The sequence below is a fragment of the Oryctolagus cuniculus genome, chromosome 8 (genome assembly GCF_051225735.1).
Source record: "Oryctolagus cuniculus isolate XC-2025 breed Fujian yellow rabbit chromosome 8, ASM5122573v1, whole genome shotgun sequence".
NCBI lineage: Eukaryota > Metazoa > Chordata > Mammalia > Lagomorpha > Leporidae > Oryctolagus > Oryctolagus cuniculus.
The window spans coordinates 9513869-9541505 of NC_142874.1; the positions used below are offsets into that span (position 1 = coordinate 9513869).

Sequence of the window (27637 nt, forward strand, 5' to 3'; positions counted from 1 at the left end):
TATCACCTCACCCCTGTCAGAATGGCTAAAATCCAAAACACAGACAGTAACAAATACTGGCGAGGAGGTAAACAACCGTGCTTACACACGGTCAGTGAGAATGTAAATTAGTGCAAACACAGTGGAAAACAGCACTGAGACTTCTTAAGAAATTTAGAAATAGGCTTGTCATATGTTCCAACAATCTCACTACTGAATATATATCCAAAAGATTTGTTTAAAGATTTTTATTTTTATTTATTTAAAAGACAGAGAGAAAGGTAGAGACAGAGAGAGGTCTTCCAGTTCTCGTGTTCACTCCCCCAAATGACTGCAACGGCCAGAGCTGAGCTGATCAAAAGCCAGGAGCCTGGAGCTTCTTCCAGGTTTCCCAGATGGCCCAATCACTTGGGCCATCACATCCTCCACTGCTTTCCCAGGCACATTAGCAGGGAGCTGGATGGGAAGTGGAGCAGCCAAGTCCCAAACCAGTACCCAAAAGGGATGTCGGTGCTAAAAGCCAAGGCTTTAACCACCCCTACCCAAAAGATTTGAATACATTGTATAAAAGAGATATCTGCACCACCATGTTTATAGCAGCACTGTTCACAATTAGCCAAAATTTGGCACCAACCAAAGCATATACCATCAGATGAATGGTGCTATATATACAACATGGAATATTATTCAAATAAATAATGAAATGCAAAATGAATGCAACTGGAGGAGATCACATTGAGTGAAATAAGGCAGAATCAGAAAGATAAACACCACATGTTATGCCTTGTATGTGGGAAATAGAACTTAAAAAATAAGTGGCCCAAGTCCTTGGGCCCCTGTACTTGCATGAGAGATCTAGAAGATGCTCCTGGCTCCTGGCTTCAGATAGGCCCAGCTCTGGCCATTGAGGCCATTTGGGGAATGAACCAGCAGATAGAAGACTTCTTCCTCTCTCTCTCTCTCTCTCTTTCTCTCTCTCCCTTTCTCTCTCTTTCTCTCTCTCTCCCCCTGCGTCTCGGTAACTTTGCCTTTCAAATAAATAGATAGATAAATAAATAAATAAATAAAAATAAATAAATAAATAAAAAAGAAGGAAAAGCAATCTGTATCAGTATTGCTGTAAATAGAGTTTGGTAAAACTTTGTTTTAAACCTTTGTGAATCCAATGGTTAAGAATGTTATACTACTATAGTGGAAATGATCTGTGGTTAGTTTAAAATTTTCTGTATATGGGTGAAATGGTCAATTTTCCATCCCATTATTGTGTATAGCTATTGTCTGTATTCCCACTAAACTAGGATCTTTTTTCTGTTTACTTGTTAAGCTTTTTGGAGAAGTATTTAGCTTTTTACTACAAAGTAAATTTAAAATACATTATATCAAAAATGTAAAAAGACAGAAAAGGGGAAGAAAGGAGAGAAGGAGAGAGAGGGAAAGGAGAGAGAGTAGAAGGGACTATCATTATCTTCTTAGAACTGTATCCACAAAGCACATTGTATCTATTAAAAGCTTATTAAAAATAAAATTAAATTCATGGAAATATGTATTATGGACAAAGTTGCATAGATTTCAGATTCTTGCACCAGAAATAAACCTACCTTTTAATTACATTTTCCATGAACTTTTCGAAATGTTCTCTTATTTAACATTTTTTTTTTGACAGGCAGAGTGGACAGTGAGAGAGAGAGAGACAGAGAGAAAGGTCTTCCTTTTGCCTTTGGATCACCCTTCAATGGCCGCCGCGGCCAGCGCACCACGCTGATCCGAAGCCAGGAGCCAGGTGCTTCTCCTGGTCTCCCATAGGGTGCAGGACCCAAGCACTTGGGCCAGCCTCCACTGCACTCCCGGGCCACAGCAGAGAGCTGGCCTGGAAGAGGATCAACCGGGACAGAACCCCGGCGCCCCGACTGGGACTAGAACCCGATGTGCCGGTGCTGCAAAGTGGAGGATTAGCCTAGTGAGCCATGTCGGTGGCTGTTAACATTTCTTTCACAAAATTTCTGAGAAAAAATAAATGAAAAAAATTTTCATGGCTGCCCACCATACTCCCTTCTTCAACTGTCTTAACTGATCCAAAGAAACAGAAAATGTTTAGCAACTCTCAGTATCTCTTGCAAAATTCGGTTCTTTCACAACAACTCTGCTGGTAACTCCTAAAAATGTCTACATTCCAAACTATCAGTTTACTGTTGGTTTCAGGGTTTTCCTCTCCATCTTACCTCCTATGTTTCTTTTATTCTGCACATTGCTAATCACATTTTAATTAATTAATGAAATGATGATGAAGATGATGATGATGAGTATCTTAGAAAGACCAAAGTAAGATATAATTAGGCAATGGAAAGGGAGGTGGATGGAAAGAGAGAAGAGGTGGAGAGATGGATGATAGATAGATAGATAGATAGATAGATAGATAGATAGATAATCTTGTTTGAAAATATGCAAATAAAGCCTAAAAGCAGTACAAATCAGATTTATTCTTTTGTTAGTCTGTATTCCCATACCTATAAATCTTTCCATCTCAGTGATCTAGTCATTACAGATAATTGGTTAGTGTGTTATCTCCATGCTGAGTAGAACAGTTATGTTACTAAAAGCATTTTTATAGGCAGTGTATTGGCACTTGCATAATTTAAGAAAATGTGAATCTCATAAAACACCTGGTATTCATTAGTACTTTTTATCGATATATTTCCTGCTCAATATTTTGATAACTTACCCCCTTCTGTGTGGATAACATAAAAAGCAGTCAAAAGTAAGAATTTGTTTTTTATAAGACAAGCATACAGTGCAACACAGCACATTTGTTTTCCTGTGTTCTTCTTTAATGCTGAAAAAGAGAGAGGATCAGTGAATATATAAGAAATGGTTGATTGAGAAGAAATTTATGAGAATACAATGGACACCATCTCATTTTTTGACTTACATGTTGTGCCATGTTATGGGAATCGTGCCTGAATCTGTCAGAAAGAAATTATCAAAGACTCAGAAGATAATTTATTAATGTACAGTTAATGAGCAGATTTCCTTGATGGCTGTTTTAGAGATGTAGGATAAAATAAGAAATCATCCAGAAAGGAAACTCCATTCTCCTGTTTTAACTAATAAGAAAATAAGCAAATGTTGTCCTGTAGCTATACTGTCTGTACCAATTTGTGTTCAGAAATGGTGATTCTGAAGTCATCAGGAGCCAGATCACACAGGATGATGAACTAAGCACACAGTACCAAATGTTTAAGGCGAGACCTGGTAACTGAAGGACAGTGTGCTTCTGGAATTTCTGATGAGATTTTTATTTTAGTTTTATCACTCACAATTGTGCTTCCATTCAAATTGGATATCCTAATTGTAACAAGTTCCCACTGCATTCCACGGATAAACTTTCTTTGTTAAAGAACTCTTGTTTGTACCTGAATTCACTTTAGTCCACAACTATCACTCACATTTATCAATAGAGGAGTTCAATCCCATTTTTTAGCAATTTCTAGTGGGAACACTTACAATAGAGGAATGACTCTTCATTTTAATAAGCCACATGAACTGTTTATCTTTCTGGCCATTAGCAACCTGAGATTAAATGCAAAAAATGATTCAATCAACAGAAATACAGCATTGAATTATTGTACCTAATAGATCAGAGCTTGATGACCTGTAATGAAGTTTTTTGTTTTTTATTTAAAAATTTTTGTTGTTTCTCTTCATCAAGATGAAACAATAGAAGAAGCCCTGTAGCCGTCTCACACCTGCAATGGATACCTTCCCTTCCACATGTTCTGTCTCCAGAACTCAACCTCCACCTTCTTTGGGAATCCACTTATTTTAAACACACTTCTTCAAGGGATGGCTATGAGGGTGATGATAAAATATAAGTGCACTCTATCCAAGGATAATGCCTAATACCTATTACCTTTCCATCAGATGTTGACTCCATATATGGAACATTTTTGAAGTACCCTCATACTATACACACAAGTCTGTCTCCTGACTACTTCTGAAAGCAAAACCACACAAGTTTCCTGTTTTGAGTTTTATTTCATCTATATTTTAAATGTTCTATATGGCATCTGTCTGCTTTCCTCTAATGTTCTCATAAAAGCTTATTTAATATTATAAATTATATCTGTAGAGTAAAGGAACTAACTACATTTGCTTTGGGTTATTAGCTCATGTTTATCCAAGTCACATTCGGATGCAGTCCGTTCTGCAAGTCATTGGCATCTCCAGACTAATGGGATAACACATTTCAATGAGTGCAGGGAAAGTCAATTCACCAGAGGCTAGAAGGAAAGATTATGGGGAAATTCATTTTCCTTGCCCGTTGCCCCTCATTAACGAAAATGAAAGACTGAGGTCATTCAAGAACTGGCTGAGAATTAAAAAGGAGAATAACAGTGTTACCGATAAAATAAGTCTTGAAGAAGAATAAGATAAATAATGTGATATTTATCTGAACTCTTTCTGCTAATCCCCATTAAAACACAAATCAAAGCACTGAGAATCCTAATGTGATATTTTGTAACATGAATTCTGATTGATATTTTTGTCAAAATGTCTTTTAAATGTATACTTAATTTGCCCTACATTTTAAAGAACGTACTTGGGAACAGTGATAAAACGTGTATTGTTTCTCAGAGAGTAAACTCCAGGGAAAGTGCTTATCAGAAAACTTTATAATACTAGCAATTTATCTTAAAAATATAATCCTGTGAAGCCAATACATAGGGAGAAAGAACTGCAGAATAAAATATACTTTGTTTCCTCAAATCACAAGAGAATAACTTACTTTGTGTCACTTGGTTGAGATCTTTCCCAGTAAATTGCAAATCCTTGCTCTTTGTGGTATTCTTTGCAGGTCTACAAAAAAAGGACAAAAGAATTGAAAGCTTCGGAATTGTTCTGAATCATAAAGCCTACCAAATTCCTGCTTCTAGTGTCTGGTTACAGTAATAGGGTATGAGTGACAACAGGTCTTAGGGGCCTCTGTAAATTAAATTAATGCACATATGTTAGTGCACATTCAAAGCCAGATAATTAATAAGGAGGCTTCATTAGATTATGTGTTAATCAGTACATAATAGTCATATTCTGCAAATGTTGTGCATTTTCTCTTTGTGTTTAAGTACGACAGAAAAGCTTCTGTTCATGTTCTACAGCATTTAATAAGTGTCCATAGTGTTTAGAAATAAGGAGAATCTTTGAACAAAAAACAAATAAACAAATAAGAACAACACATAATAGAGGAGATTAATTATTTTGATAACTCATCCTAATGCTTGAAAGTGTACTATTAAGATAATTGAAGAAATAAAAAAAATTAAAATTGTAAGGCCGCCACAAAACACACCAAACTCCGGAGTAAAGGAGAGTTTACTGGGGGAAACCCAACAGACTGGAGGGAAAGGGCGAAGAAGGAAGAGGGAGAAGGAGAATTTAAGAGAGAGAGAGGCAGACATCAGGAGACGGAGAGAAAGAGAGAGACAAGTGTTCAGAAACAGGTCCTTTTAAAACCTTGCTGGGGGGAGCAGGGAAGTGGGAGCAGTGAATCCCATTTGGATGGGGGTGGAGCTTGACACAGGTGGTTGGGCCATGTGGCCACCTGGCTTCCAGGAATGATGGCAGGGGCTAGAGCCTAGGATGGTGTTCGGGGTGTAGATCACACCACAGATAAGACTGCCATTTTACTAACAAGTGTGACTTAGGAAAATATGAAAATTAATTGAAATTAGAGTAAAAGGAACTACTTCAATATGATGATGAATTTGATGAAACAAATTTGCACATGTGGCCAGCATGTAGTATAGAAAAGGAAGGAATTGAAGTTCATGTACTTAGTGACATCTTTCTATCACTCTCCACAGGACAGAAAGGGAAACTGGAGGCTCATGAACTGGAAGCTGAGTTCTCCAAAATGCAGTAGGAAGGGTTCATCTGTGTTTCTGAGAATCTGAGAATTACCATCTCCGCAGCTCCCATGTCGTTTCCACTGGCTCCTGTCCTCTTAACCTCAGTTGTTTCCAAGTCCTGATAAACAGTTTACAAATGGCCTTTCCTTCCTTCACAATTCCCTCTTCTCTGCTTCCAGCAGGAACCCTAGAAAGTTGACCTGTTGGCTTGATCTTTAGTCTTTTTCTTTTGACAGCTCATACTCTCTTGAATCCCAGTGATTAAGGACTGCCACCCATTTCTGACAGATATCCTTAGTGGGGCTTGCTATTAAAATACCATCCACATATTGGAGTGGCATTTCCCTCTCCAGGAAGATTCCTCTAATTCACTAGCCAACACTTTACCAAATAGAGTAGGAAAGTTTTTGAGCCCCTTGGGGAGGACTGTCCACATAGCTGCTATCTGCACCCAAGATGAGGGCCTTGCCATTCATTCAAGGACAAAAAGGTCTTGAGATTCAGGGATAGGAGGAATGCATAAATAAGGCATCCTTTAGGTCAACATCCTTTCATTATAAACACTTAAATAAATTAAGTACAGAAGAAATGCATTCCAGTATAATAATGGCTTCAATCACAAGTTCAAATCCAATGTTGCATTTAATGGGGAAATGCTGGAAGTATTGCCGCTAAGAATCTGGAACTAGACAAAAATGTCTACTCTCACCACCCTTACTCAATGTAATATAAGAAGTTTTAGTCAGAGCCATCAGGCAAGAGAAAGAAATTATGTTTTATTTTATCAAATTATCTCTCTGAATCTACTGAGATAATTTTATGATTTTTATCCTTATTCTTGACATGGCATTTTATGTTTATTGATATGAATATGTTGAACCATGTCTTCATCCTTTGGATGGTCCAATTACAGAGATCTGAGGAGCTGAGGGTGTGGACATGATAACCACGGGGTCCCCATGTCCATTAAGTACCTTACCCACAGGTTAATAGCTTGTTCCTTGCTGGACTAGGATTAGATGCTGAGATTGGAGCATAAGGAACAAGGAACGTAGGCTGAGTGTATGAGGGGGGAACTGAAGAGGGGTTGGAAATATGGCAGGAAGAAGGTATCAAAGAGAGGGTGCATCATGAGACTAATGAGAGGCATGCTTGGCTTAGGAGGAGAAATTATGTCTAGTTAGTCTTCCGTAAATTCAAGGAACGGGGATACAGATTTTGACCCCTTGGCAACTGGCCATGAAAACTGAAATAAGGGATTTGGGCCTATTTCTTTCATCTTTGGCAAAGCACATCCAACTGAAGCATTGTGCTGTTATTTAGGGAGCCAATTCTCTCTCTCCTCCAATTTCTAATGTAGCAAAGTAGAATTACAGAGGGAAGTAGTTTCTTTGTCAATGTGTGATATCCAAAGAATTTCCAGTTCAAGAGAATGGCCTCCCAATGGTGACCCCTCTTGGAATCAACATCAGAATCCCCATAGTGGTGAGCTAGGAGTTCTCACTTGCTGCCAACTCCCTAGAGGCCCTTAGGGGAGACACAATGTTGATTTAAGAGGTCATGGAGAAGGCTATGGACCTTGTTGCCCTGAAACACCATCCATTCCAGAAAAGAAGGGGAAGGCCAATGGAACCCTCTAGAATGACTGCTGCAGAATTACTAATGAATAGGACCTGGAGCACCTCTCAGGATAGCAGGCTCTGTCTTGAGATTTGCAAGGCAAGGATTTCTCTTGAGTCTAGTAGGAGAGAGAGAGAGATCTTACTTGGAGGGGTTCAGGATTAGACTCAAGGATGGATAAAATATTTCATTCCTGGCTACAGGGAAAAGAACCTCAAAGAGGGATTAGAATTGAGGATTAGAAAGATCATAATTAGTAAATTTTGACAGATTTTCCAAGTTTTGAATAGCAAGAGTTAGTGGGCCCCAGGGATTGTAGAGGACTTTAGGTTCTAATTCTGTTCTGTGAACTAGATAGTGCCTTTCATCCTAAGTCTTTCTTTCTGTGCCACAGAGTACTTGCAGAAAGACCCCTGAGCATGAAAGCAAGTCCAGAGACCTCTGAAACAATGTCCAGGGGAGATCTAAGGCAGAAACAGAAGAGCTTGAAGAAGGTCTGTAGCCGTAGAGATCCATGGCAATGTTAGGGATGGGAAAAATGATTAAGACATATTCACAATAGACACTGAGAAATGAGCAGAAGGAAAAAGATGACAAGAAGACACAATCCATTGACACCTAGACACCAAAAAAGAGGCCAATTGAAAGGGAAGCCAATTAATACAAAATTAAAGCTAATTCTTACCAAGATAGATGATCCTGTAGGTTTAGATAACCAACTACCTTGCATATGAGGGACAACACAGGAACAGAGAAAATCTGGGGGACAGGAACACTCATCAGTGGTGGAGCAGGAGCCAGGACAGACTAAGGAACAATCACAGAGGTGTCTACATACGACTAGAACAATACGCATGTAAACACCAGATTCCTCACCAGAATGCTGCACAGCCCAGATGTCAGGTGAGAGAGTCACAGTCTCTCTCTCACTTTTGTGGGTCCCAGTATGGAACTGCTGTCCATCATACAATGATTGAGGTTTCTCTTACCCTTTCCAGGAGTTTTAAAATCTGAACTCCATGCTCTGGACAGGATTGCTGACCTTGTGCTGAGTGACCCCCATGCACACCTTTGGTTTTGGACAGATATTCCTAATCTACTTATGCCAGGAAGTCTTTGCCTCAGTATTCACCCTATGAGCTTCCTCAAACCTGTTCTTTCTTGGCTGTTGATGTAACTCAGAGTTGTACTCCAACCTCAGGGTAAAGGAGCCCTAACGGTGCACCCCCAAAAGAGTGACATGTAATCAGTCCATTGATTCCTTTATGACTACCAATTTTAGACTCCTTTTGGGAGCCCCCATTATGTGTGGGGGGACCTCCAAGTCAGGTGCTTTGTTCAGTGTCATGAAGCCAATAATGAAACCAATGCTGAGCATAAATAGCCAAAGAATGGAGAAGCAGGACTGTAGCTCAGAAATGAACTTCTCAGTCTACTAGGGACTGAGAAGTCATAAGTATTGGGCACCATGAGAAGGGACAGTATATGCTACTAACTGGAGGAGTATTTATTGATATGGGGGGAAAGGGAAAAGTAATTCTCAGAAGTGAGGAACTGTCCTTTTTTTGTTATTATATTGTTTCTAACACCTGTTGTTACAACAATTGTCAACTGTCACATGCTGGTGGGAGTTATTTCTACCTGTGGTTATGTTGGCAGCCATCTTGGATCTCACTGAATCAAACCAGGAAGCCTGGGAGGAACTTCTGCCTACTTCCCCTACATAACATAGAGACTGTATGGTAAGAGCCTGGAAGGCATGATGTCTGGCTTGGAATAGCCAAGGCAAGATGGTCATTATAACCAAGTAGTAGCACTTTTACTCACAGACTATGAAACATGACCAAGAAAAACAACACAAAGGAATAAGAGCAAGAAGAAGCTCTTTTACCTGCACTCTCTCTCCAATGCCTTCTACTGTCAAAGTGCAGCATCATGCTCACTGTAGAAAGGAAATTAGAGTCAGATCCATTTCCACCTAGAAGATAATGGAGGAAGAACATGGAGCTAAGAGACAATGAATTGATAACTGGCATGGGAGTAATTCAATTTACTGTCAAATAAACACCGTAATTGTCTTATCACAAAAGGTTAAATATTTTTCAAAAAGATAAAAGGTTGAAAATGTTGCTTATTTTTAAAAATAACAGAATTATTATTTTAATTGTGGTAATAATGGAAAAGATAGATAAGTAGATGAAAAAAGAAAAGTAAAGAAATAAAGAGAGAGAAAAAGAGACTGAAACCGGTTCACTCCTCAAATGTATGCAATGACCAGATATTGGGTGAGGCTGAAGTCAGGAGCTGGGGACTCAGTCAAGGCCTCCCATATAGGTGCCAAGAATCCTCGAGAAGTCCCTCAGATTTTACTAGAATCATCACCACTGACTTCCATTATTAGTACTAGCAGGAAGCTGAATTCAGAAGCCAGAGCTGGGCATCAAACACAGGTACAAATGTCTTAACTGCTAGGTGAATGAGTGCTACTGATTTTGGGTTGATCTTGTTATATAGCAGATGAATTTATTAAATTCATTTATTAATTTTAACAGGTTCTTTTTGCACATGTACTCTTTTTTTAAACTTTTATTTAGTAAATATAAATTTCCAAAGTACAGCTTATGGATTACAATGGCTTCCCCCACCTACCCATAACCTCCCTCCCACCCGCAACCCTCCCATCTCCCGCTCCCTCTCCCCTTCCATTCACATCAAGATTCATTTTCAATTCTCTTTATATACAGAAGATCAATTTAGTATATATTAAGTAAAGATTTCAACAGTTTGCACCCACACAGAACATAAAGTATAAAATATTGTTTGAGTACTAGTTATAGCATTAATTCACATTGAACAACACATTAAGGACAGAGATCCTGCATGAGGAGTAAGTGCACAGTGACTCCTGTTGTTGACTTAACAATTTGACACTCTTGTTTATTGCATCAGTAAATTAACACTCTTCTGTATGAGGCTCTTGACATAAGCTGCCTAGGATATGGAAGCCTTTTGAATCCACAAACTCCTTCAATAGTTAGACAAGGTCATAGTCAAAGTGGAAGTTCTCTCCTCCCTTCAGAGAAAAATACCTCCTTCTCTAATGAACACTTCTTTCCACTGGGGTCTCACCCACAGAGGTCCTTCATGTAGGATATTTTTTTGCCACAGTGTCTTGGCTTTCCCTACCTGAAATGCTCCCCTGGGCTTTTCAGCTAGACCAGAATGCCTTAAGAGCTGATTCTGAGGTTAGAGTGTTACTTAAAACCATTAACATTCTATGAGTCTGCTGTATGTACTGCTCCCCATGTTTTTAATTCTATCTATTATTATTACCAAACACTTAATACTATTGATATGATCACTTCAACACTTCATCTTATCCATGTGATTACTTTAACACTTAAATGATGTTTTTATTCCCCAACTTAAGAGGATTTGGGATCCCATGGCAAGTTTTTATTTTTTTATTTATTTTTTAAAAATTTATTTTAAAGAGTTTTTAGACAGTGAGAGAGAGAGAGACAGAGACAGAGAGAAAGGTCTTCCTTCTGTTGGTTCACACCCAAATGGCCACTACGATCGGCACTGTGCTGATTCAATGCCAGGAGCCAGGTGCTTCCTCCTGGTCTCCCATGCAGGTGCAGGGGCCCAAGCATTTGGACCATCCTCCACTGCACTCCTGGGCCACAGCAGAGAGCTGGACTGGAAGAGGAGCAACCAGGACTAGAACCCAGCACCCATATGAGATGTCAATACTGCAGGTGGAGGATTAACCAAGTGAGTAACAGCGCCAGCTGGCAAGTTTTTAAACTGTACCCTTAGAAGTAATTCTGTAGGAATGTATACAGAACTATACAGCTTTACAGTTATAAACTTCATCCACTCCCCAATGACAACTTTAGTGATATGGTCATTGTTCCCACTGTGCCCACCCTAGTATTTAACTTCTCACCACTCTTGCTCCTCCATCTCTTATTTCCACTCTTTTTTTTTACTAAGATATATTTTCAATTAACTTTATTCACATATGATTAACTCTCTGTTAAGAAAGTGTTCAACAAATAGTGAGAGGAAAAAAAAGAAAAATGGTTCCTCAACATTTGAGACAAGGGCTGTTCAGAGTCTTTGCTTCTCAAACTGTCAATTTCACTTCTACAGATTGCCTTTTAGTTGCTCTATTAGTTATCACAAGTTGGGGAGAACATATGATATTTGTCCCTTTGAGATTGGCTTATTTCCTAAGTGTGATGTTTCCCAGTTTCATCCATAGTGTTGCAAATGACTAGACTTTTTAAATCAGTGTGTTTTTTCCTATGATATACATATCCCATAATTTCTTTGTCCAGTCTTCAGTTGATGGGCATTTGGGATGATTCCATGTCTTAGCTGTTGTGAACTGAGCAGCAAATAAACATGGGGTACAGATAACTTTCATATACTGATTTCATTTACTTTGGGTAAATTTTCAGGAGTGAGATGGCTGGGTCGTGTGGTAGGTCTGTATTCAGATATCTGAGGACTCTCCATACTTTCTTCTATAGTGGCTGTACCAGTTTACATTCCCACCAACAGTGGTTTAGGATATCTTTTCCCCCACATCCTCACCAGCATTTGTTGTTTGTTGATTTCTGTATGAAAGTCATTCTAACTCAGGTGAGGTGAAACTTCATTGTGGTTTTGATTTGCATTTCCCTGATGGCTAGTGATCCTGAGCATTTTTTCATTTGTCTGTTGGCCATTTGGATTTCCTTTTTTGAAAAATGCCTGTTTAAATCCTTTGCCCATTTTTTAACTGGTTTTTTTGTTGTTGTTGAGTTTCTTGATTTATTAATCCTTTATCAGTTAAATAGTTTGCAAATAACTTTTCCCATTCTGTCAATTGCCTCTTGACTTTGCTGAGTGTTTCTTTTGCAGTACAGAAGCTTCTCAATTTGATGCAATCCATTTGTCAATTTTGGCTTTGATTGCCTGGGACTCTGGGGTCTTTTCCAAGAACTCTTTGTCTATGCTACTGTCTTGCAGAGTTTTCCCAATGTTCTCTAATAATTTGATGGTATCAGGTCATAGATTTAGGTCTTCAATCCATTTTGAGTGGACTTTTGTGTAAGGCATAAGGAAGGGGTGTTGCTTCATACTTCTGTATGTGGAAACCCAGTTTTCCAAGCACCATTTGTTGAAGAAACAGTCTGTGCTCCAGGGGTTGATTTTAGTCCCTGGGGGAAAGCTCCCTAGTTGGTCTTGGCAATGATTTTTGCAGTATGACACCAAAATCTCAGGAAATAAAAGCAAAAATAAACATGGTGGCTGTATCAAACTTGAAAGTTTCTATTAGGAAAGGAAACAATCAATAAAATAGTGTATAACTGGGAGAAAATATCTGCAAACCATATTTCAGGTAAGGGGTTAGTGTTTGAAATCTATAAGAAACTCAGGAAACTCAATAACAAAACAAATAAACAGACAACACCATGATTAGAAAATGTGCAAAGGATCTAATATACATTTCACAAGGAAAGGGATACAATGATAAACACATACATGAAAAGGTGCAAAAAAAAAAAAAGGACAACATAGATAATCATCCAGGAAATGGATTTGAAACCACAATGATATACCACCTCACATCTGTTAGAATGGATATTAGCAAAAAGAGGAAAGGTAACAACTATTGGCCTAGCCAATGTGTAAAGGGAAAGAATCTGCAATGTTTTCTGGAATATAAATTAGGACAACCAGTATACGGAAAGCAATAGGGAAGTCCCTCAAATTACTAGACATAGACTTAGTTGTATAGATGTTTGACCTAGGAGTGGAACAATTAATTACTAATTGAGATGACCAGATCCCACACCACTTTCCCTGCCTCCATAAAATAAATGTTAAGAATAAAATAAAACTACCAGAAATTCTACTTCTGGATATATAGCCAATGAATATGAAATCATTACCTTGAAAAAAAAGTCTGTATTCTAATGTTCATTGATGCATTAGTCACAACAGCAAACAGAGAAATAACCTAAATGCCCATCCGTAGATAAATGAGTAAATAAATTTTATATATATATATATAATATTTATTTGTGTGTATGTGGGTAACACATGCATATATATTATATATATCATGCACTTACACTCATATATATGTAATTTATATATAAGTAAAACAGAACATTATGTCAAGTGAAATAAACAAAGTACAGAAAGAAAAATACTACATGACCTCATTTGTGGAATCTAAACCAGCCAAACTCACAGAAGCAGAGAGTATAACAGGGGTTATCTGGACTGGGGCATGGGGAAAATATGGCGATATGAGTCAAGAGCACAAAAGCAGTGCTGTCGGATGGGTATCGAGAGCTAATGTAGAGCCTGAGGAATACAGTTAAGACCAGTGTATTACAGATGGTAAATTTGTTAAGATTAGGTTTCAAATGCTCTCATCTCACACATACAAGCACACACAGAGAAGCGGTAATTAAGCGAAGAGAGGAATATGTCAATTTGCTTAATGGTAGTAACCATCTCCCTATGAATATGTATATCAAGATATCATGTTGTTGATGCTGTAAATATAAGCAATATTTTTAGAAACTTGAAAAAGTACTAGAGTCATACTATTTTAAAATGTTGTGGGGACTGGTTTTATTTAACTAAAAATAGTACCTGAAATATGTGTGTATCATGATGGCGCACAGTGAGGGCAGTTTTATATGATAAAAAGGTTTTTGAATTGCAAACATAAATTAGGAGCGTACAGTGCAAGAAAAATGACTAATATAGAGAGATGAAAAATACAAATATCCTATATCATGGACTATTACTTAGGGAACTGCAGTTTGCTTTTAGGGAGAATGTATGAGGAAAACAAAGTGTCTGGAGGGGTGTGACCCTTTTGCTAATGAAGAAAATAGGAATAGGGTAACAGTTCCTTTAAGAAAGACAAACTAGGAGCAGGCATTGTGGTACAGTGGGTTAACCTACCACTTGTGGCATCAACATCCCGTATCAGAGTGCTGATTTGAATATCAGCTGCTCTACTTCTGATACAGCTTCCTGCTAATGCACCTGGGAAGGCCGTGGAAGATGGTCCAAGTGCTTGGGCCCCAGCCATCCACTTCAGAAACCTAAATGAAATTCCTGACGCCTGGCTTCAGCATGGCCCAGATCTGGATGTTGTGGCCATATCGGGAGTGAACCAGTGGATGGGAGATTTCTCTTCTCTTCTCTTCTCTTCTCTTCTCTTCTCTTCTCTTCTCTTCTCTTCTCTTCTCTTCTCTTCTCTTCTCTTCTCTTCCCTTCCCTTCCCTTCCCTTCCCTTCCCTTCCCTTCCCTTCCCTTCCCTTCCCTTCCCTTCCCTTCCCTTCCCTTCTTCTTCTTCTTCTTCTTCTTCTTCTTCTTCTTCTTCTTCTTCTTCTTCTTCTTCTTCTCTCTCTCTCTCTCTCTCTCCCTCCCCCCTTTCTCTGATATTTTGCCTTTCAGATAAATAAATCCCCCCCCACCAACAGGCTAGGAACACTATTAAAAATCCTTACGTGAGGATAGTATACACATTTTGCAGGACTGGGTGCACAGTGAAAGTGCAGGGTCCCTTGCTCAATAATGATTAGAAAGCAGCAGTGTACAAGATTGGGATCCTTCTAAGCCTGGTGCCTATGGGACTGCCACAAGTAGTCTGTCTGTCACAGGCCCTGTCTGTCACAGGAAGCCCTTTTCATGTAACAATTTAAGCTGGCCCATTGTAGAGTAGAATAACGATATGTGCTTAGTTACCCAGAGAATTGTCTTTATTTACTTATTTATATTTTTAAATTATGTCCCAGTTTAGATTTTGAATTCCAAAGTGACCCTGTTTATAAGATGACCCCGTTTATAAGATGTTAAAGCTGAAAAAAATGAACATTTCATAACCATGATGGCCCAGAGAAAGTGTCCTCTCCTGGAGAGAATGGTAGACATAGGTGTTGTCTTAACCAATCTGATACACTCAGGAAAGATACCTGAATAAGAAGGGAGAATGATGGGGTCACCTCTGCGGTTACAGCTATAGCTAATTCTTGCAAATTGGAAAACAAATATCGATCCCCTTGTAAACAGCATTATATTCTCTTTGCTTTCCTTTCCTCATTTTTTTTACCAAAATGGAGAGAGATGTTAACAAATGACATCAAAGTAGCACATTCTCCATATATGTGTGTGCATTTAGCACAAGAAAATATATCTGTGACTCATTTTTTAATTTAAAAATTATTTCTCAAGGTTTTGACCTAAATATTGTGTTTTCTAAATTCTCCGTTGATTAAACTAAAAATTTAGGGGGAAGGAAAACTGTTTATGTTATTGCTTTCTACAACCACATGGTGGCAGCAAAGGATAAGCACATATAGAGAGCAGCTCCCTAAAGGAACATGAAACTGTTACCAAAAAAAATTTACACAATTACAATACAAAACTATTTTTATTATATGAGCCCTAAAAAATATCAAGTGGAGACAGGCATTTTGCCTAGTGTATTAGCCACCATTTGGGATACCTGAGCCCTATATCAGAGTGTGTGTGTTAGAGTCCTGTCTCCCCTCCGTATTCCAGCTTCCCTCTGGGATGTACACTCAGAATGCTCAAGTCCTTGGGTCCCTGCCACCCACATGAAAGGCCTGGATTGAATGCCTGGCTCCAGGCATTGACCTGGCCCATCCCTGACTGTTGCAGGCATTAGGGAGTGAGCCAGCATCTAAGATATCTTTGATTCTCTCTCTCTTTACCTTTAAATAAATAATTCTTTAAAAAGATTCACATTAGAGGGAGAATATCCATCATGAGTAGTGATAAATCCTACCAAATTAAAAATTCTATGAAGTTGAAATTAAGATCTCTCCTCTTTCTAATATGTATGAGTTAAAATGTGTATTGAAACTTGCATTTCAGGGGCTGGCAGTGTGACACAGTGGGTTAAACCACAGCCTACAGCACCGACATCTCTTTTGTTCCACTCCCAACTGAATTCCTCACTAACACACCTGGGAAAATGTCAGAGGCCCCTGCACTAATATGGGGGACCCGGACCAAGCTCCTGGCTCCTGGCTTCAGCCTGGCCTACCCCCAGCTGTTGCAGCCATTTGGGGGGTAAATCAGTGAATGGAAGATCTCTCTTTCTCTGCCTCTCCTTCTCTCTCTCTCTCTCTCTCTCTCTCTCTCTCTCTCCCCTCTGCCTTTCAAATAAAGAAATAAAATCTTTTTTTAAAAAAAATCCTTGAATCTCCTGTTTAATTCTAATAGGCCCATAATGTAGATATCCGTGGTTACTGTGTTAACTCCGTGAATTACTTTCTTCAACATGTAGTTATTTTTTTTTTAATTTTTTTTTTTTTTGACAGACAGAGTGGACAGTGAGAGAGAGAGACAGAGAGAAAGGTCTTCCTTTGCCGTTGGTTCACCCTCCAATGGCCGCCACGGCCGGCGTGCTGCGGCCGGTGCACCGCGCTGATCCGATGGCAGGAGCCAGGAGCCAGGTGCTTTTCCTGGTCTCCCATGGGGTGCAGGGTCCAAGCACTTGGGCCATCCTCCACTGCACTCCCTGGCCACAGCAGAGAGCTGGCCTGGAAGAGGGGCAACCGGGGCAGAATCCGGCGCCCCAACCGGGACTAGAACCCGGTGTGCCGGCGCCGAAAGGTGGAGGATTAGCCTACTGAGCCGCGGCGCCGGCCAAGAATATTTTCAATACCCTTAAACCCCTTGCACCAATTACTGAAACCCATGAACCTGTTGGGAACACAAAAGCAGAAAACAATGCCCCTACCTCATCGAATGCAACGATCGTCACCTCAGAAGAAACTATTCTCTCCTTCAGCCTAAAACGTGAGACCAAAGTCCACTGGAAATTATATCCCTCCCAGGTTACCACCAGCCACATGGTTAATTAAAATAATATAGGCCGGCGACGCGGCTCACTAGGCTAATCCTCCGCCTTGCGGCGCCGGCACACCGGGTTCTAGTCACGGTCGGGGCACCGGATTCTGTCCCGGTTGTCCCTCTTCCAGGCCAGCTCTCTGCTGTGGCCCGGGAGTGCAGTGGAGGAGGGCCCAAGTGCTTGGGCCCTGCACCCCATGGGAGACCAGGAGAAGCACCTGGCTCCTGTCTTTGGATCAGCGTGGTGTGCCGGCCGCAGCACGCCGGCCGCGGCAGCCATTGGAGGGTGAACCAACGGCAAAGGAAGACCTTTCTCTCTGTCTCTCTCTCTCACTGTCCACTCTGCCTGTCAAAAAAAAAAAAAAATAATAATAACATGGAGATGGCAGCGGGAAAAGGACAGTTGATTTATAGATAACATGCTCATAGGCGAGTTGTTATGGAGCTCTCCTGAGCTATTACCACCGCTCTCCAATCCCCCATCCCAGGCTCGCATTTCTGCTCTTCAGCTGAGGGGTGGCCTGAAGGTTTCCACCTTGTGGGTATTTATGGCAGCTGGATGTAAGAATTCTCCACTGAATTTGGCCCTTGGGGACGGCAGTCCTACGAGGCACTCCAGATGAATTCCTGGGCTTTGAACAAACCTTGTTTTATTGAGTAATAGGGGTACTAATCCTAATGAGAATTAGCAATCGGGACCAGTTAGCACGCTTCCTGGAGCAGTCCCAAAGCCCATTTCTAAGAGACCACTACTGTATACTCTCGGATGTATTTTTTTCCTCATATTCCAAGCCCTTCTAAACCTGAAGTGCCCATGGCTATGGGACAGAGGAGCAATTATGTTAAGTTGAGGATAACAGCAAGAACGGACATCCTAGTTCCAACCCTTGATAGCCAGACTTACTACTGGAGGGAGGGAAGGAGGAAGGGATGGAGAGAGAATCATCTATCCACTGGTCCACTCTCCAAACAGCTACTATGGCTAGAGCTGGGTCAATCCAAAACTAGAAGCCAGGAGCTCCCTCTGGGTGCCTCACAAGGGTGCAGGAGCCCCAGCACTTAGGCCATCTTCAACCGTGTTCCCAGGCACATTGGCAGGGAGCTGTGTGGGATGTAAAGCAGCCAGGACACAACCCAGCTTCCCACGGGAAGTTTTACCTGCCATGCCAGAACACCAGCCCCTCTACAAATCCATAACAATAAGTAGAATCATTAACTAAATCTATTTTTATTGCAATGCCTGTATTCAGTTACTTAAAACATTAAGGTACAATAACATAGAGAATCCTGTAATCATTAAGATACAATGGAAGACCTCATAAGGGTAAATACAAATAGAAGGGGAAAAGGAAAAATATGAAGTTAAAATATGTATTTTGAAATCTATTAAGTGTCATATGTAAATTAATACTACTGAAATTTTATGCACTATTTCAAGATTAGACAGGTTAAGTAAGTAGACAAGACCAATGACGTATAACTAGAAGTGCTAGAATAATCAAATTCACAGCTACATTGTCATCTTTCCTGTAGATTATGGGAAGTCCTCTTGTTTTATTTCTTATGTGTTATGAAAAACTATAAAGATGATCCTACATTTTGCTGGTACTGATAGCATCATAGAGATACTCCTCGGATGGACTTTGAGATTCTCTCTATGGCAGTGCTGTTCAGACTGCCATCATTGGATAGGAAATTAGGAAGGACAAAGATCAGCTGAAATCTCTGGGAATTTTTCATTGAGCAGAGTGATTCCCTCACAAAAGCCACCTTCACTGAATTGCCAAGACCACTTTCACTTCGCAGCCTACTTTGAGGTAGTGATCTAAATTGACCTCAATGTACTTCTGAAAAATCATGTAATTTACTGACCAAATCAACCATAAGAGTGACTCTTTCAGATGGAGCCCAGTTTCAGAATATAAAAAGGAGGAGGGAGAGGATGATTGCTGCTAAAGTCAGGGTTTTCACTTGAATGGAACGCTCATCAAAGGAAATTCAGTTCCTTATCCAACTTTACTAGTTCACTCATTATCTCAAAAAACATTTAGAATGCCTATTATGGGCCAAAAATTTGAATAAAGAAGAATAAATTAATGGAACTAAAATATTTTGTTGCTTTTTTTGTTTTCTACAGTATGTATATCAGTAAATCTATGAGGAATAATGTTTTGTTTATGTTGCAATGATCTCTGCATTTGTTCAATTAAAATTAATGCTTTGAGAGTCATTCCAGATCTGACAACATTTATATGGCTTAGAGCATGAAACAAATTCTGTATTATCATGTTAATAACATTAATTACAAAATTATCCACAATTAAAAATATAATGGCCTATAATTACTTCCAAAGTAAATAAGAGCTACTTTGAAGGTGACTATGCCGTTTATCTTTGGGGTACATAAGCATGTCACATATAATAATACATATCCCAGGGCCAGCACTCCTGGCCTACGACACTGACATTCCATATGGGCGCCAATTCATGTCTTTATCCAGCTCCCTGCTAAGGAAGCAGGATACCTGCTTCCTTACCATGAAAGTAGGAAATGCAGCGGAAGACAGACCAAGCACTTGGGTCCCCGCACCCGTGTGGGAGACAAAGCTGGAGTTCCTGGATCCTGGCTTTGACCTTGCCCAGCCCTGGCTGTCGTGGTCACCTGATTTTTCTTCACAAGAATCATTTGCCTGTCAATTCTTGGAAGATTAGAATATTTTTTCACTGAAACAATACTGTAAATGATCCTCACTTTCACTTGTCTGTGAAACACCTTGAATTATTAATTTAACCAAGCTGACTCCATGATGACACTGCCCTGGAATGGCTGAACACACAACCACTGAGGGAACTGAGGCTTAGTGAGGAACATCTTGAACATTTTTGGGAGGATGCTAGGATTTGAACTTATACAGTCAGACTGGCATGGGGCAGATGTTTTAGGAATCCAAACACAGGTTAATTGGTTCAGGAAGCAGGTAGTATGGTGGTCGAGGGTGTAACCAGTTAGCTGGCAGGTATCCCAGACTTCAGCAGGACTTGGCTCTGAATTCACTAGGCAACCAGCATGGAGATCTTACCAACAGGGACAGAAGCGCTCAGGGGAAAAAAAACGCAAATCTAAATCAGAGAGTAATATTAAGTGAACGTACAACCTAAATTCTGGCTTGTTAGCTAAGACTTTGGTTCTACCTAATACAAGCTTCAGCCTGAAGTCTGCTCTGAGTTTGGGTTTCACACCATGAGCAGTATTTACTATAGCGGGTAATGGCTACTGCTTGTTCTCCTTTGTTCTCATATTTTCTGAGATCCACCCTAATGGATCCATTGAGCCTAAGGACTGAATGGTGAAACTGGATGTATTTTGAATGGAGACACAAAGCTACACCTGCCTATGTTTTCCTACCAAGCAGCCCTGTCATGTAGAGGAAGTCACTTAAAATAATGGGAAAAAGGTTAACTGTAGATAAAGGGAGCAAACTCAGTAAAAAACTATATAATTAAATGTCATATACAATTTAATTTATATAAATTATTTCCTCAGTCTAAATTGTCAATAAAAAAACCAAATGTTACAGTATTTGTGGTTGCACTATAGTCCGCTCATAAAATTCAGTATATTTTACCCATGAAATTTAAAGCAGTATTCTTTCATACATTATTTTTATGTTTAAAGGATATGTATTGTTCTCTTCTGAAAGGTCCCTTGAAAAATGAATATTCTATCATGCAGTTCATAAATTAGTACACTCTAAAAATTATTAGAAATAACTAAGCAATTATATCCTGATCTTAACAGGTTGTAAAATAAATGGGATGAATCAGACAATGAGTCCTCTCAAAGCACATACTGGCACCATATTTCTGCCAAAAATTGAAGTGGCACTTCATCAAAGTCGGCCCGAATACCAACTGGATATCTAATGCTTGCTCGCTTTGAGATTTCTGGGGTTGTAAGGAAAATCAGGATCACAGAATTTGAAGATTAGAATGTAACAAGAGTACTTTGACAAGCGCCTTATCCATTAGTGGCAATAGAGTGTAATCTTAATACAGATTTGTAGTTAAAATAGCAATTCCACATCAAAATCCATCTGCTTAAGGTCACTGTAGTGCTTCTTGTAACCTCAGTTTACTCATATGTCATTGATTATTCATGACATAAATCTTAGTCAACATGATAAAGAGTTATTACCCTTATTTGTTAAATATTTGTCTAATAACATGTGAGACACAAATAAGTACTTATACATCTAATCATGTAGTGAATTTGTGGGCAATGATCATTTTACTGAAGCTATGATATGAATAGGCATATTTCAAAATTTACAATCATAATCCTCAACTCTAGACCAGTGAATGTGGTTTTAATTAATATTTGATTTCAGCGTTGGACATGTGGAGTTATCATACGTTTATGAGGAAATATGAATCAAATAGTAAATATAATAGATATTGGACAGGAATTTGAATCCTTCTAGTAACAGACTGTCTATAGTTAAATTGTTCTCATTATGATTTTTTACAAATTATATTCACTTAACTGTTGCTTTTGGGGGAATATGTGGGAGCTGAGTGCTAAGGGTGTTGCAGCAATAATCAAGGCTTTTTTTATATTAAGGACGATTCCTTTGTAAAATAGGATTAGGTTTAAATCTCCTTCTCAGTGTCAGTAGTCTTTGCATAGTGAGCCACAGTACTATAGTGACTACATTAACACTGCCATGAATAAATCATCTGGATAACTGTCCCACCAAGTATCTGAGTTATCAGCTTAGCATATAATTATTATGAAATATTTCATATAACCTCCATTATGTAAAGTACTACAAAATAATCTTAAAACTATGGCCTAATAATGCATGAATTCTCTCATAGCTAATGAAGAATAGAGTTCTTATGGAATGTTTTCAAGTAGGTTTAGTATTTCCTTTCTTTAAGCTCCCCATCACTAAGTAAAAATGAAGAAAAGCTCTCTCCCTCCCACCCCATCCAAGGCGTGGTGATGAGGAAGGGTTTGGAAGGACCAGCCCGGAGAAGGCAAGGAGCAGGGCCCCTCTTGGAGACAAGAAAGCGATACTCCACTCACAATGCCATTATCCAAAGAAAAGGGACATCACACAGTTTTCTAGAGTGGAAAGTAAAAGTTCTCTAACTTAAGCCCAGCTAGATCTGGATTCTTAAGTCACGTGTCAATTTTTTCAGCTTTTCAACCTTTGACATTGTTTTTCTCTATGGTAGCTTTTTCTAAGATATAGTTTCCACAAATGTTACAACTTGGCTTATCTTTGCAATAATAAAAAAATTAGTTGGGGTGGGGGGTAGACATTTGTGCAGGTGTTTAGACACCACTGGACACCTGCATCTCATATTGGAGTGCCAGGGTCTGAGTTCCAGCTCTGCTCCTGATTCCACATTTCCATCAGTGCACACCATGGCAGACGGCTGCTGATGGCTCAAGTACATGGGTCCTTGTGGGAGGCCTGGATTGAGTTCTGGGCTTCTCACTTTGTTTTTGGCCAGGCCTTGCTATTGTGGGTATTTAGGAAGTGAACCAGGAGATGATTTTCTGTCTGACTCTTTTCACCTTTCAAACAAAAATATATTGATTAAAATTAAGTTAATTGAGTAATTTTTTTTTGATTTCTCAGTCTGGTTTTCATTGGCTTAAGTCATTGTCTTTCTGTGAATAAATGCATTTCTACTGAATCTACATGACTGCACTTAAAGCCAGAAAGTAAAACTAGTATTATTTAACCCACACAGTTGAAAGGGAGAAATAGCTGGCTTTCCAAATGAAAATAAGTATAATTTCACTCTCCGGTAGAAACGGAAAGCATTGTTGGTCAAGTAGAAGAAGTGCATGAGATGAGTCTGAAACTTGAGACTTGATTCATTAATTTGCTCAAGCAACAGAGAAGGTAGAGTGGGCTGTAGTTCCCCACATATGGATGACTTTGTGTTTTGGCTACATGTCTGGACAGTCATTTGTTGCAAGTGATTCTTACATAATGACAACCTGAACTGAATTGTGTTGTGCTATATCATATCTGTAGATCTGGGGACAGAGAAAAGCTATTGGCCTTCAACAGTTTGCTCCCACACAGAAACATAAAGTGAAAAATACTGATTGAGTACTAGTTATAGCATTAAATCTCAATGTACAGCACACTAAGGACAAAGATCCTACATGAGGAGTAAGTGCACAGTGACTCCTGTTGTTGACTTAACAAATTGACACTCTTGTTTATGGCCTCAGTAATCACCCTAGGCTCTTGTCATGAGCTGCCAAGGCTATGGAAGCCCCCTGAGTTCACTGACTCTAATCATTTTTAGACAAGGCCATGGTCAAAGTGGAAGTTCTCTCCTCCCTTCAGAGAAAGGTACCTCCTTCTTTGATGACCCATTCTTTCCACTGGGATCTCACTCGCAGAGATCTTTCATTTAGGTTTTTTTTTTTTTTTCCCCCCAGAGTGTTTTGGCTTTCCATGCCTGAAATACTCTCATGGGCATTTCAGCCGGATCCGCATGCCTTAAGGGCTGATTATGAAGCCAGAGTGCTGTTAGGACATTTGCCATTCTATGGGTCTGCTGTGTATCTCACTTCCCATGTTGGATCATTCTCTCCCTTTTTTATTCTATCAGCTAGTATTGGCAGACACTAGTCTTGTTTATGTGATCCCTATGCTTCTTAGTCCTATCTTTATGATCAATTGCGAACAGAAATTGATCACTGGGACTAGTGAGATGGCATTGGTACATGCCACCTCGATGGGATTGAATTCGAATCCCCTGGTATGTTTCTAAGTCTACCGTTTGAGGTAAGTCAGCTTGAGCATGTCCTGAATTGCACATCTCTTCCCTCTCTTATTCCCACTCTTATATTTAACAGCTATCACTTTTCAGTTAAGTTTCAGCACTTAAGAAGAATTGTGTATTGATTACAGTATTCAACCAAAAGTATTAAGTAGAACAAACAAAAAAATACTAAGAAGGATAACATATTAGAAATTAAAGGGATACAAATTGGGAAGGAAGAACTCAAACTATCCCTCTTTGCAGATGATATGATTCCTAATTAAGGGGACCCAAAGAACTCTACTAAGAGACTATTGGAACTCATAGAAGAGTTTGGCAAAGTAGCAGGGTATAAAATCAATGCACAAAAATCAATAGCCTTTGTATACACAGACAATGCCATGGCTGAGGAAGAACTTCTAAGATCAATCCCATTCACAATAGCTACAAAAACAATCAAATACCTTGGAATAAACTTAACCAAGGACGTTAAAGATCTCTACAATGAAAATTACAAAACCTTAAAGAAAGAAATAGAAGAGGATACCAAGAAATGGAAAAATCTTCCATGCTCATGGATTGGAAGAATCAATATCATCAAAATGTCCATTCTCCCAAAAGAAATTTATAGATTCAATGCAATACCAATCAAGATACCAAAGACATTCTTCGCAGATCTAGAAAAAATGGTGCTGAAATTTATATGGAGACACAGGAGACCTCGAATAGCTAAAGCAATCTTGTACCAAAAAAAAAAAAAAAAAAAAAAAAAACAAAGCTGGTGCATCACAATACCAGATTTCAGGACATACTACAGGGCAGTTGTAATCAAAACAGCATGGTACTAGTACAGATGGATAGACCAATGGAACAGAATTGAAACACCAGAAATCAACCCAAACATCTACAGCCAACTCATATTTGATCAAGGATCCAAAACCAGTCTCTGGAGTAGGGACAGTCTATTGAATAAATGGTGCTGGGAAAATTGGATTTCCACGTGCAGAATCATGAAGCAAGACCCCTACCTTTCACCTTACACAAAAATCCACTCAACATGGATTAAAAACTTAAATCTATGACCTGACACCATCAAATTATTAGAGAGCATTGGAAAAACCCTGCAAGATATAGGTACCGGCAATGACTTCTTGGAAAACACCCCAGAAGCACAGGCAGTCAAAGCCAAAATTCACATTTGGGATTGCATCAGATTGAGAAGTTTCTGTACTGCAAAAGAAACAGTCAGGAAAGTGAAGAGACAACCGACAGAATGGGAAAATATATTTGCAAACTATGCAACAGATAAAGGGTTGATAACCAGAATCTACAAAGAAATCAAGAAACTCCACAACATCAAAACAAACAACCCACTTAAGAGATGGGCCAAGGACCTCAATAGACATTTTTCAAAAGAGGAAATCCAAATGGCCAACAGGCACATGAAAAAATGTTCAAGGTCACTAGCAATCAGGGAAATGCAAATCAAAACCACAATGAGGTTCCACCTTACCCCAGTTAGAATGGCTCACGTGCAGAAATCTACCAACAATAGATGCTGGCGAGGATGTGGGGAAAAAGGGACACTAACCCACTGTTGGTGGGAATGCAAACTGGTTAAGCCACTATGGAAGTCAGTCTGGAGATTCCTCAGAAACCTGAATATAACCCTACCATTCAACCCAGCCATCCCACTCCTTGGAATTTCCCCAAAGGAAATTAAATTGGCAAACAAAAAAGCGGTCTGCACCCTAATGTTTATTGCAGCTCAGCTAAGACCTGGAACCAACCCAAATGCCCATCAACGGTAGACTGGATAAAGAAATTATGGGACATGTACTCTATAGAATACTATACAGCAGTCAAAAACAACGAAACCCAGACATTTGCAACAAGATGGAGGAATCTGGAAAACATCATGCTGAGTGAATTAAGCCAGTCCCAAAGGGACAAATATCATATGTTCTCCCTGATTGGCGACAACTAACTGAGCACCAAAGGGGAAACTTGTTGAAGTGAAATGGACACTATGAGAAACAGTGACTTGATCAGCTCTTGTCCTGACGGTTGATGTACAATGTAATACTTTATCCATTTTAGTATTTTTTTTTTGTTCTAGTACCATTGGTTGAACTCTGTAATTAACACACAATTATTCTTAGGTGTTTAAATTTTAACTGAAAAGTGATCCCTGTTAGGAATTTGGAAAACATTATGTTGAGTGAAATAAGCCAATCCCAAAGGGACAAATGACACTTGTTCTCCTTGATAGGTGACAACTAACTGAGCACCAAAAAGGAAACCTGTTAAAGTAAAATGAACACTAGGAGAAACGGTGACTTGATCAGCCCTCACCCTTGTGGGGAGCAACTCGGACTAGACTAAGTTACTGGAATTAAGACTTATTCTATGCATCTGCTCTCTCACAATATGGCGCTGGGAGAGGAGTAAACAACTTTTACACAGCTGCCTCCAGTTCGACCAGTAACCTGCAGGAGCTGATCCTGCTCCTGATTGGAGGAGAGCAGCGTACTCGGCGTGTGGGTAGCAGAGTTGGGATTGGTGGAAGAGGACTACAAAGGAGGAGAGAGACAACATGCGCCAGGAACATCTAAGGGGAACATCCGGATAACATCTGAGCAGCCCCCGAGAGAGCCGGCTGGTGGTGTGCCGCTCCCCCGCGGAAGTGGGGAATGTGGCAGGGGGAACCGCCCTTCCACGGAGGTGGAAGGGACGGCAGCCAACCCGGGAAGAACCAGCAGCAAACCCGGGGAGGGCCAAGCAGACAAAAGAACAGCTCAGGGTCCCGTGTCGTTCCTCCATGAAGAGGGGGAGCGACACACCCTGACTGTTGATGAGCAGCTTAAAAACTGGGTATTTCTAATACCAATGATCTATTGTTGAAATTTAGGAAAGCAATCAGCTTTTGCGTACTAATCAGGTATCCTGTGACCTTGCTGTACTTTGCTTATTAGTTTTCTGTATACACACATATGTGGAAGATAGTGATTATAGGATTGTGGATGCATTGTTTTCTGTAAGACAAACAGCAGTCAAACGTTTTTACCTGGATAAATGTGAGTGGCATTTATCATTTTCTTTAATTTTAATTATTCTAAAATTTAAAAGCAATGTATAACTAATGTTTCACACATCACAGTTCTACAGTATTTTATAATCTAGAATGATCTTAATATGCAAAATATATGTGTACATATGAATGAGCCTTTTATATAATTTTTTTTAACTTTTATTTAATGAATATTTCCAAAGTACAGCTTATGGGTTACAATGGCTTCCACCCAAAAATGTCCCTCCCACCCACAACCCTCCCCTTATCCACTCCCTCTCCCCTTCCATTCACATCAAGTTTCATTTTCGATTCTCTTTATATACAGAAGATCAGTTTAGCATCCATTAAGTAAAGATTTCAA

The 27637-nt window shown here is 39.5% G+C and overlaps 1 long non-coding RNA gene across 2 annotated transcripts in view; it reads right to left on the reverse strand.

Moving 5' to 3' along the window:
• The window catches only part of LOC149124820 (uncharacterized), a 40738-nt gene that overhangs the window by 5332 nt on the left and 7769 nt on the right, over window positions 1-27637 (reverse strand). For both annotated transcript variants that reach the window (XR_016211560.1, XR_016211561.1), the window contains exons 2-4: window positions 9394-9480; window positions 4763-4833; window positions 2699-2809 (exon numbers count right to left, since the gene is read on the reverse strand). This is a non-coding gene — a long non-coding RNA (uncharacterized LOC149124820). The remainder of the gene's footprint in view (window positions 1-2698; window positions 2810-4762; window positions 4834-9393; window positions 9481-27637) is intronic.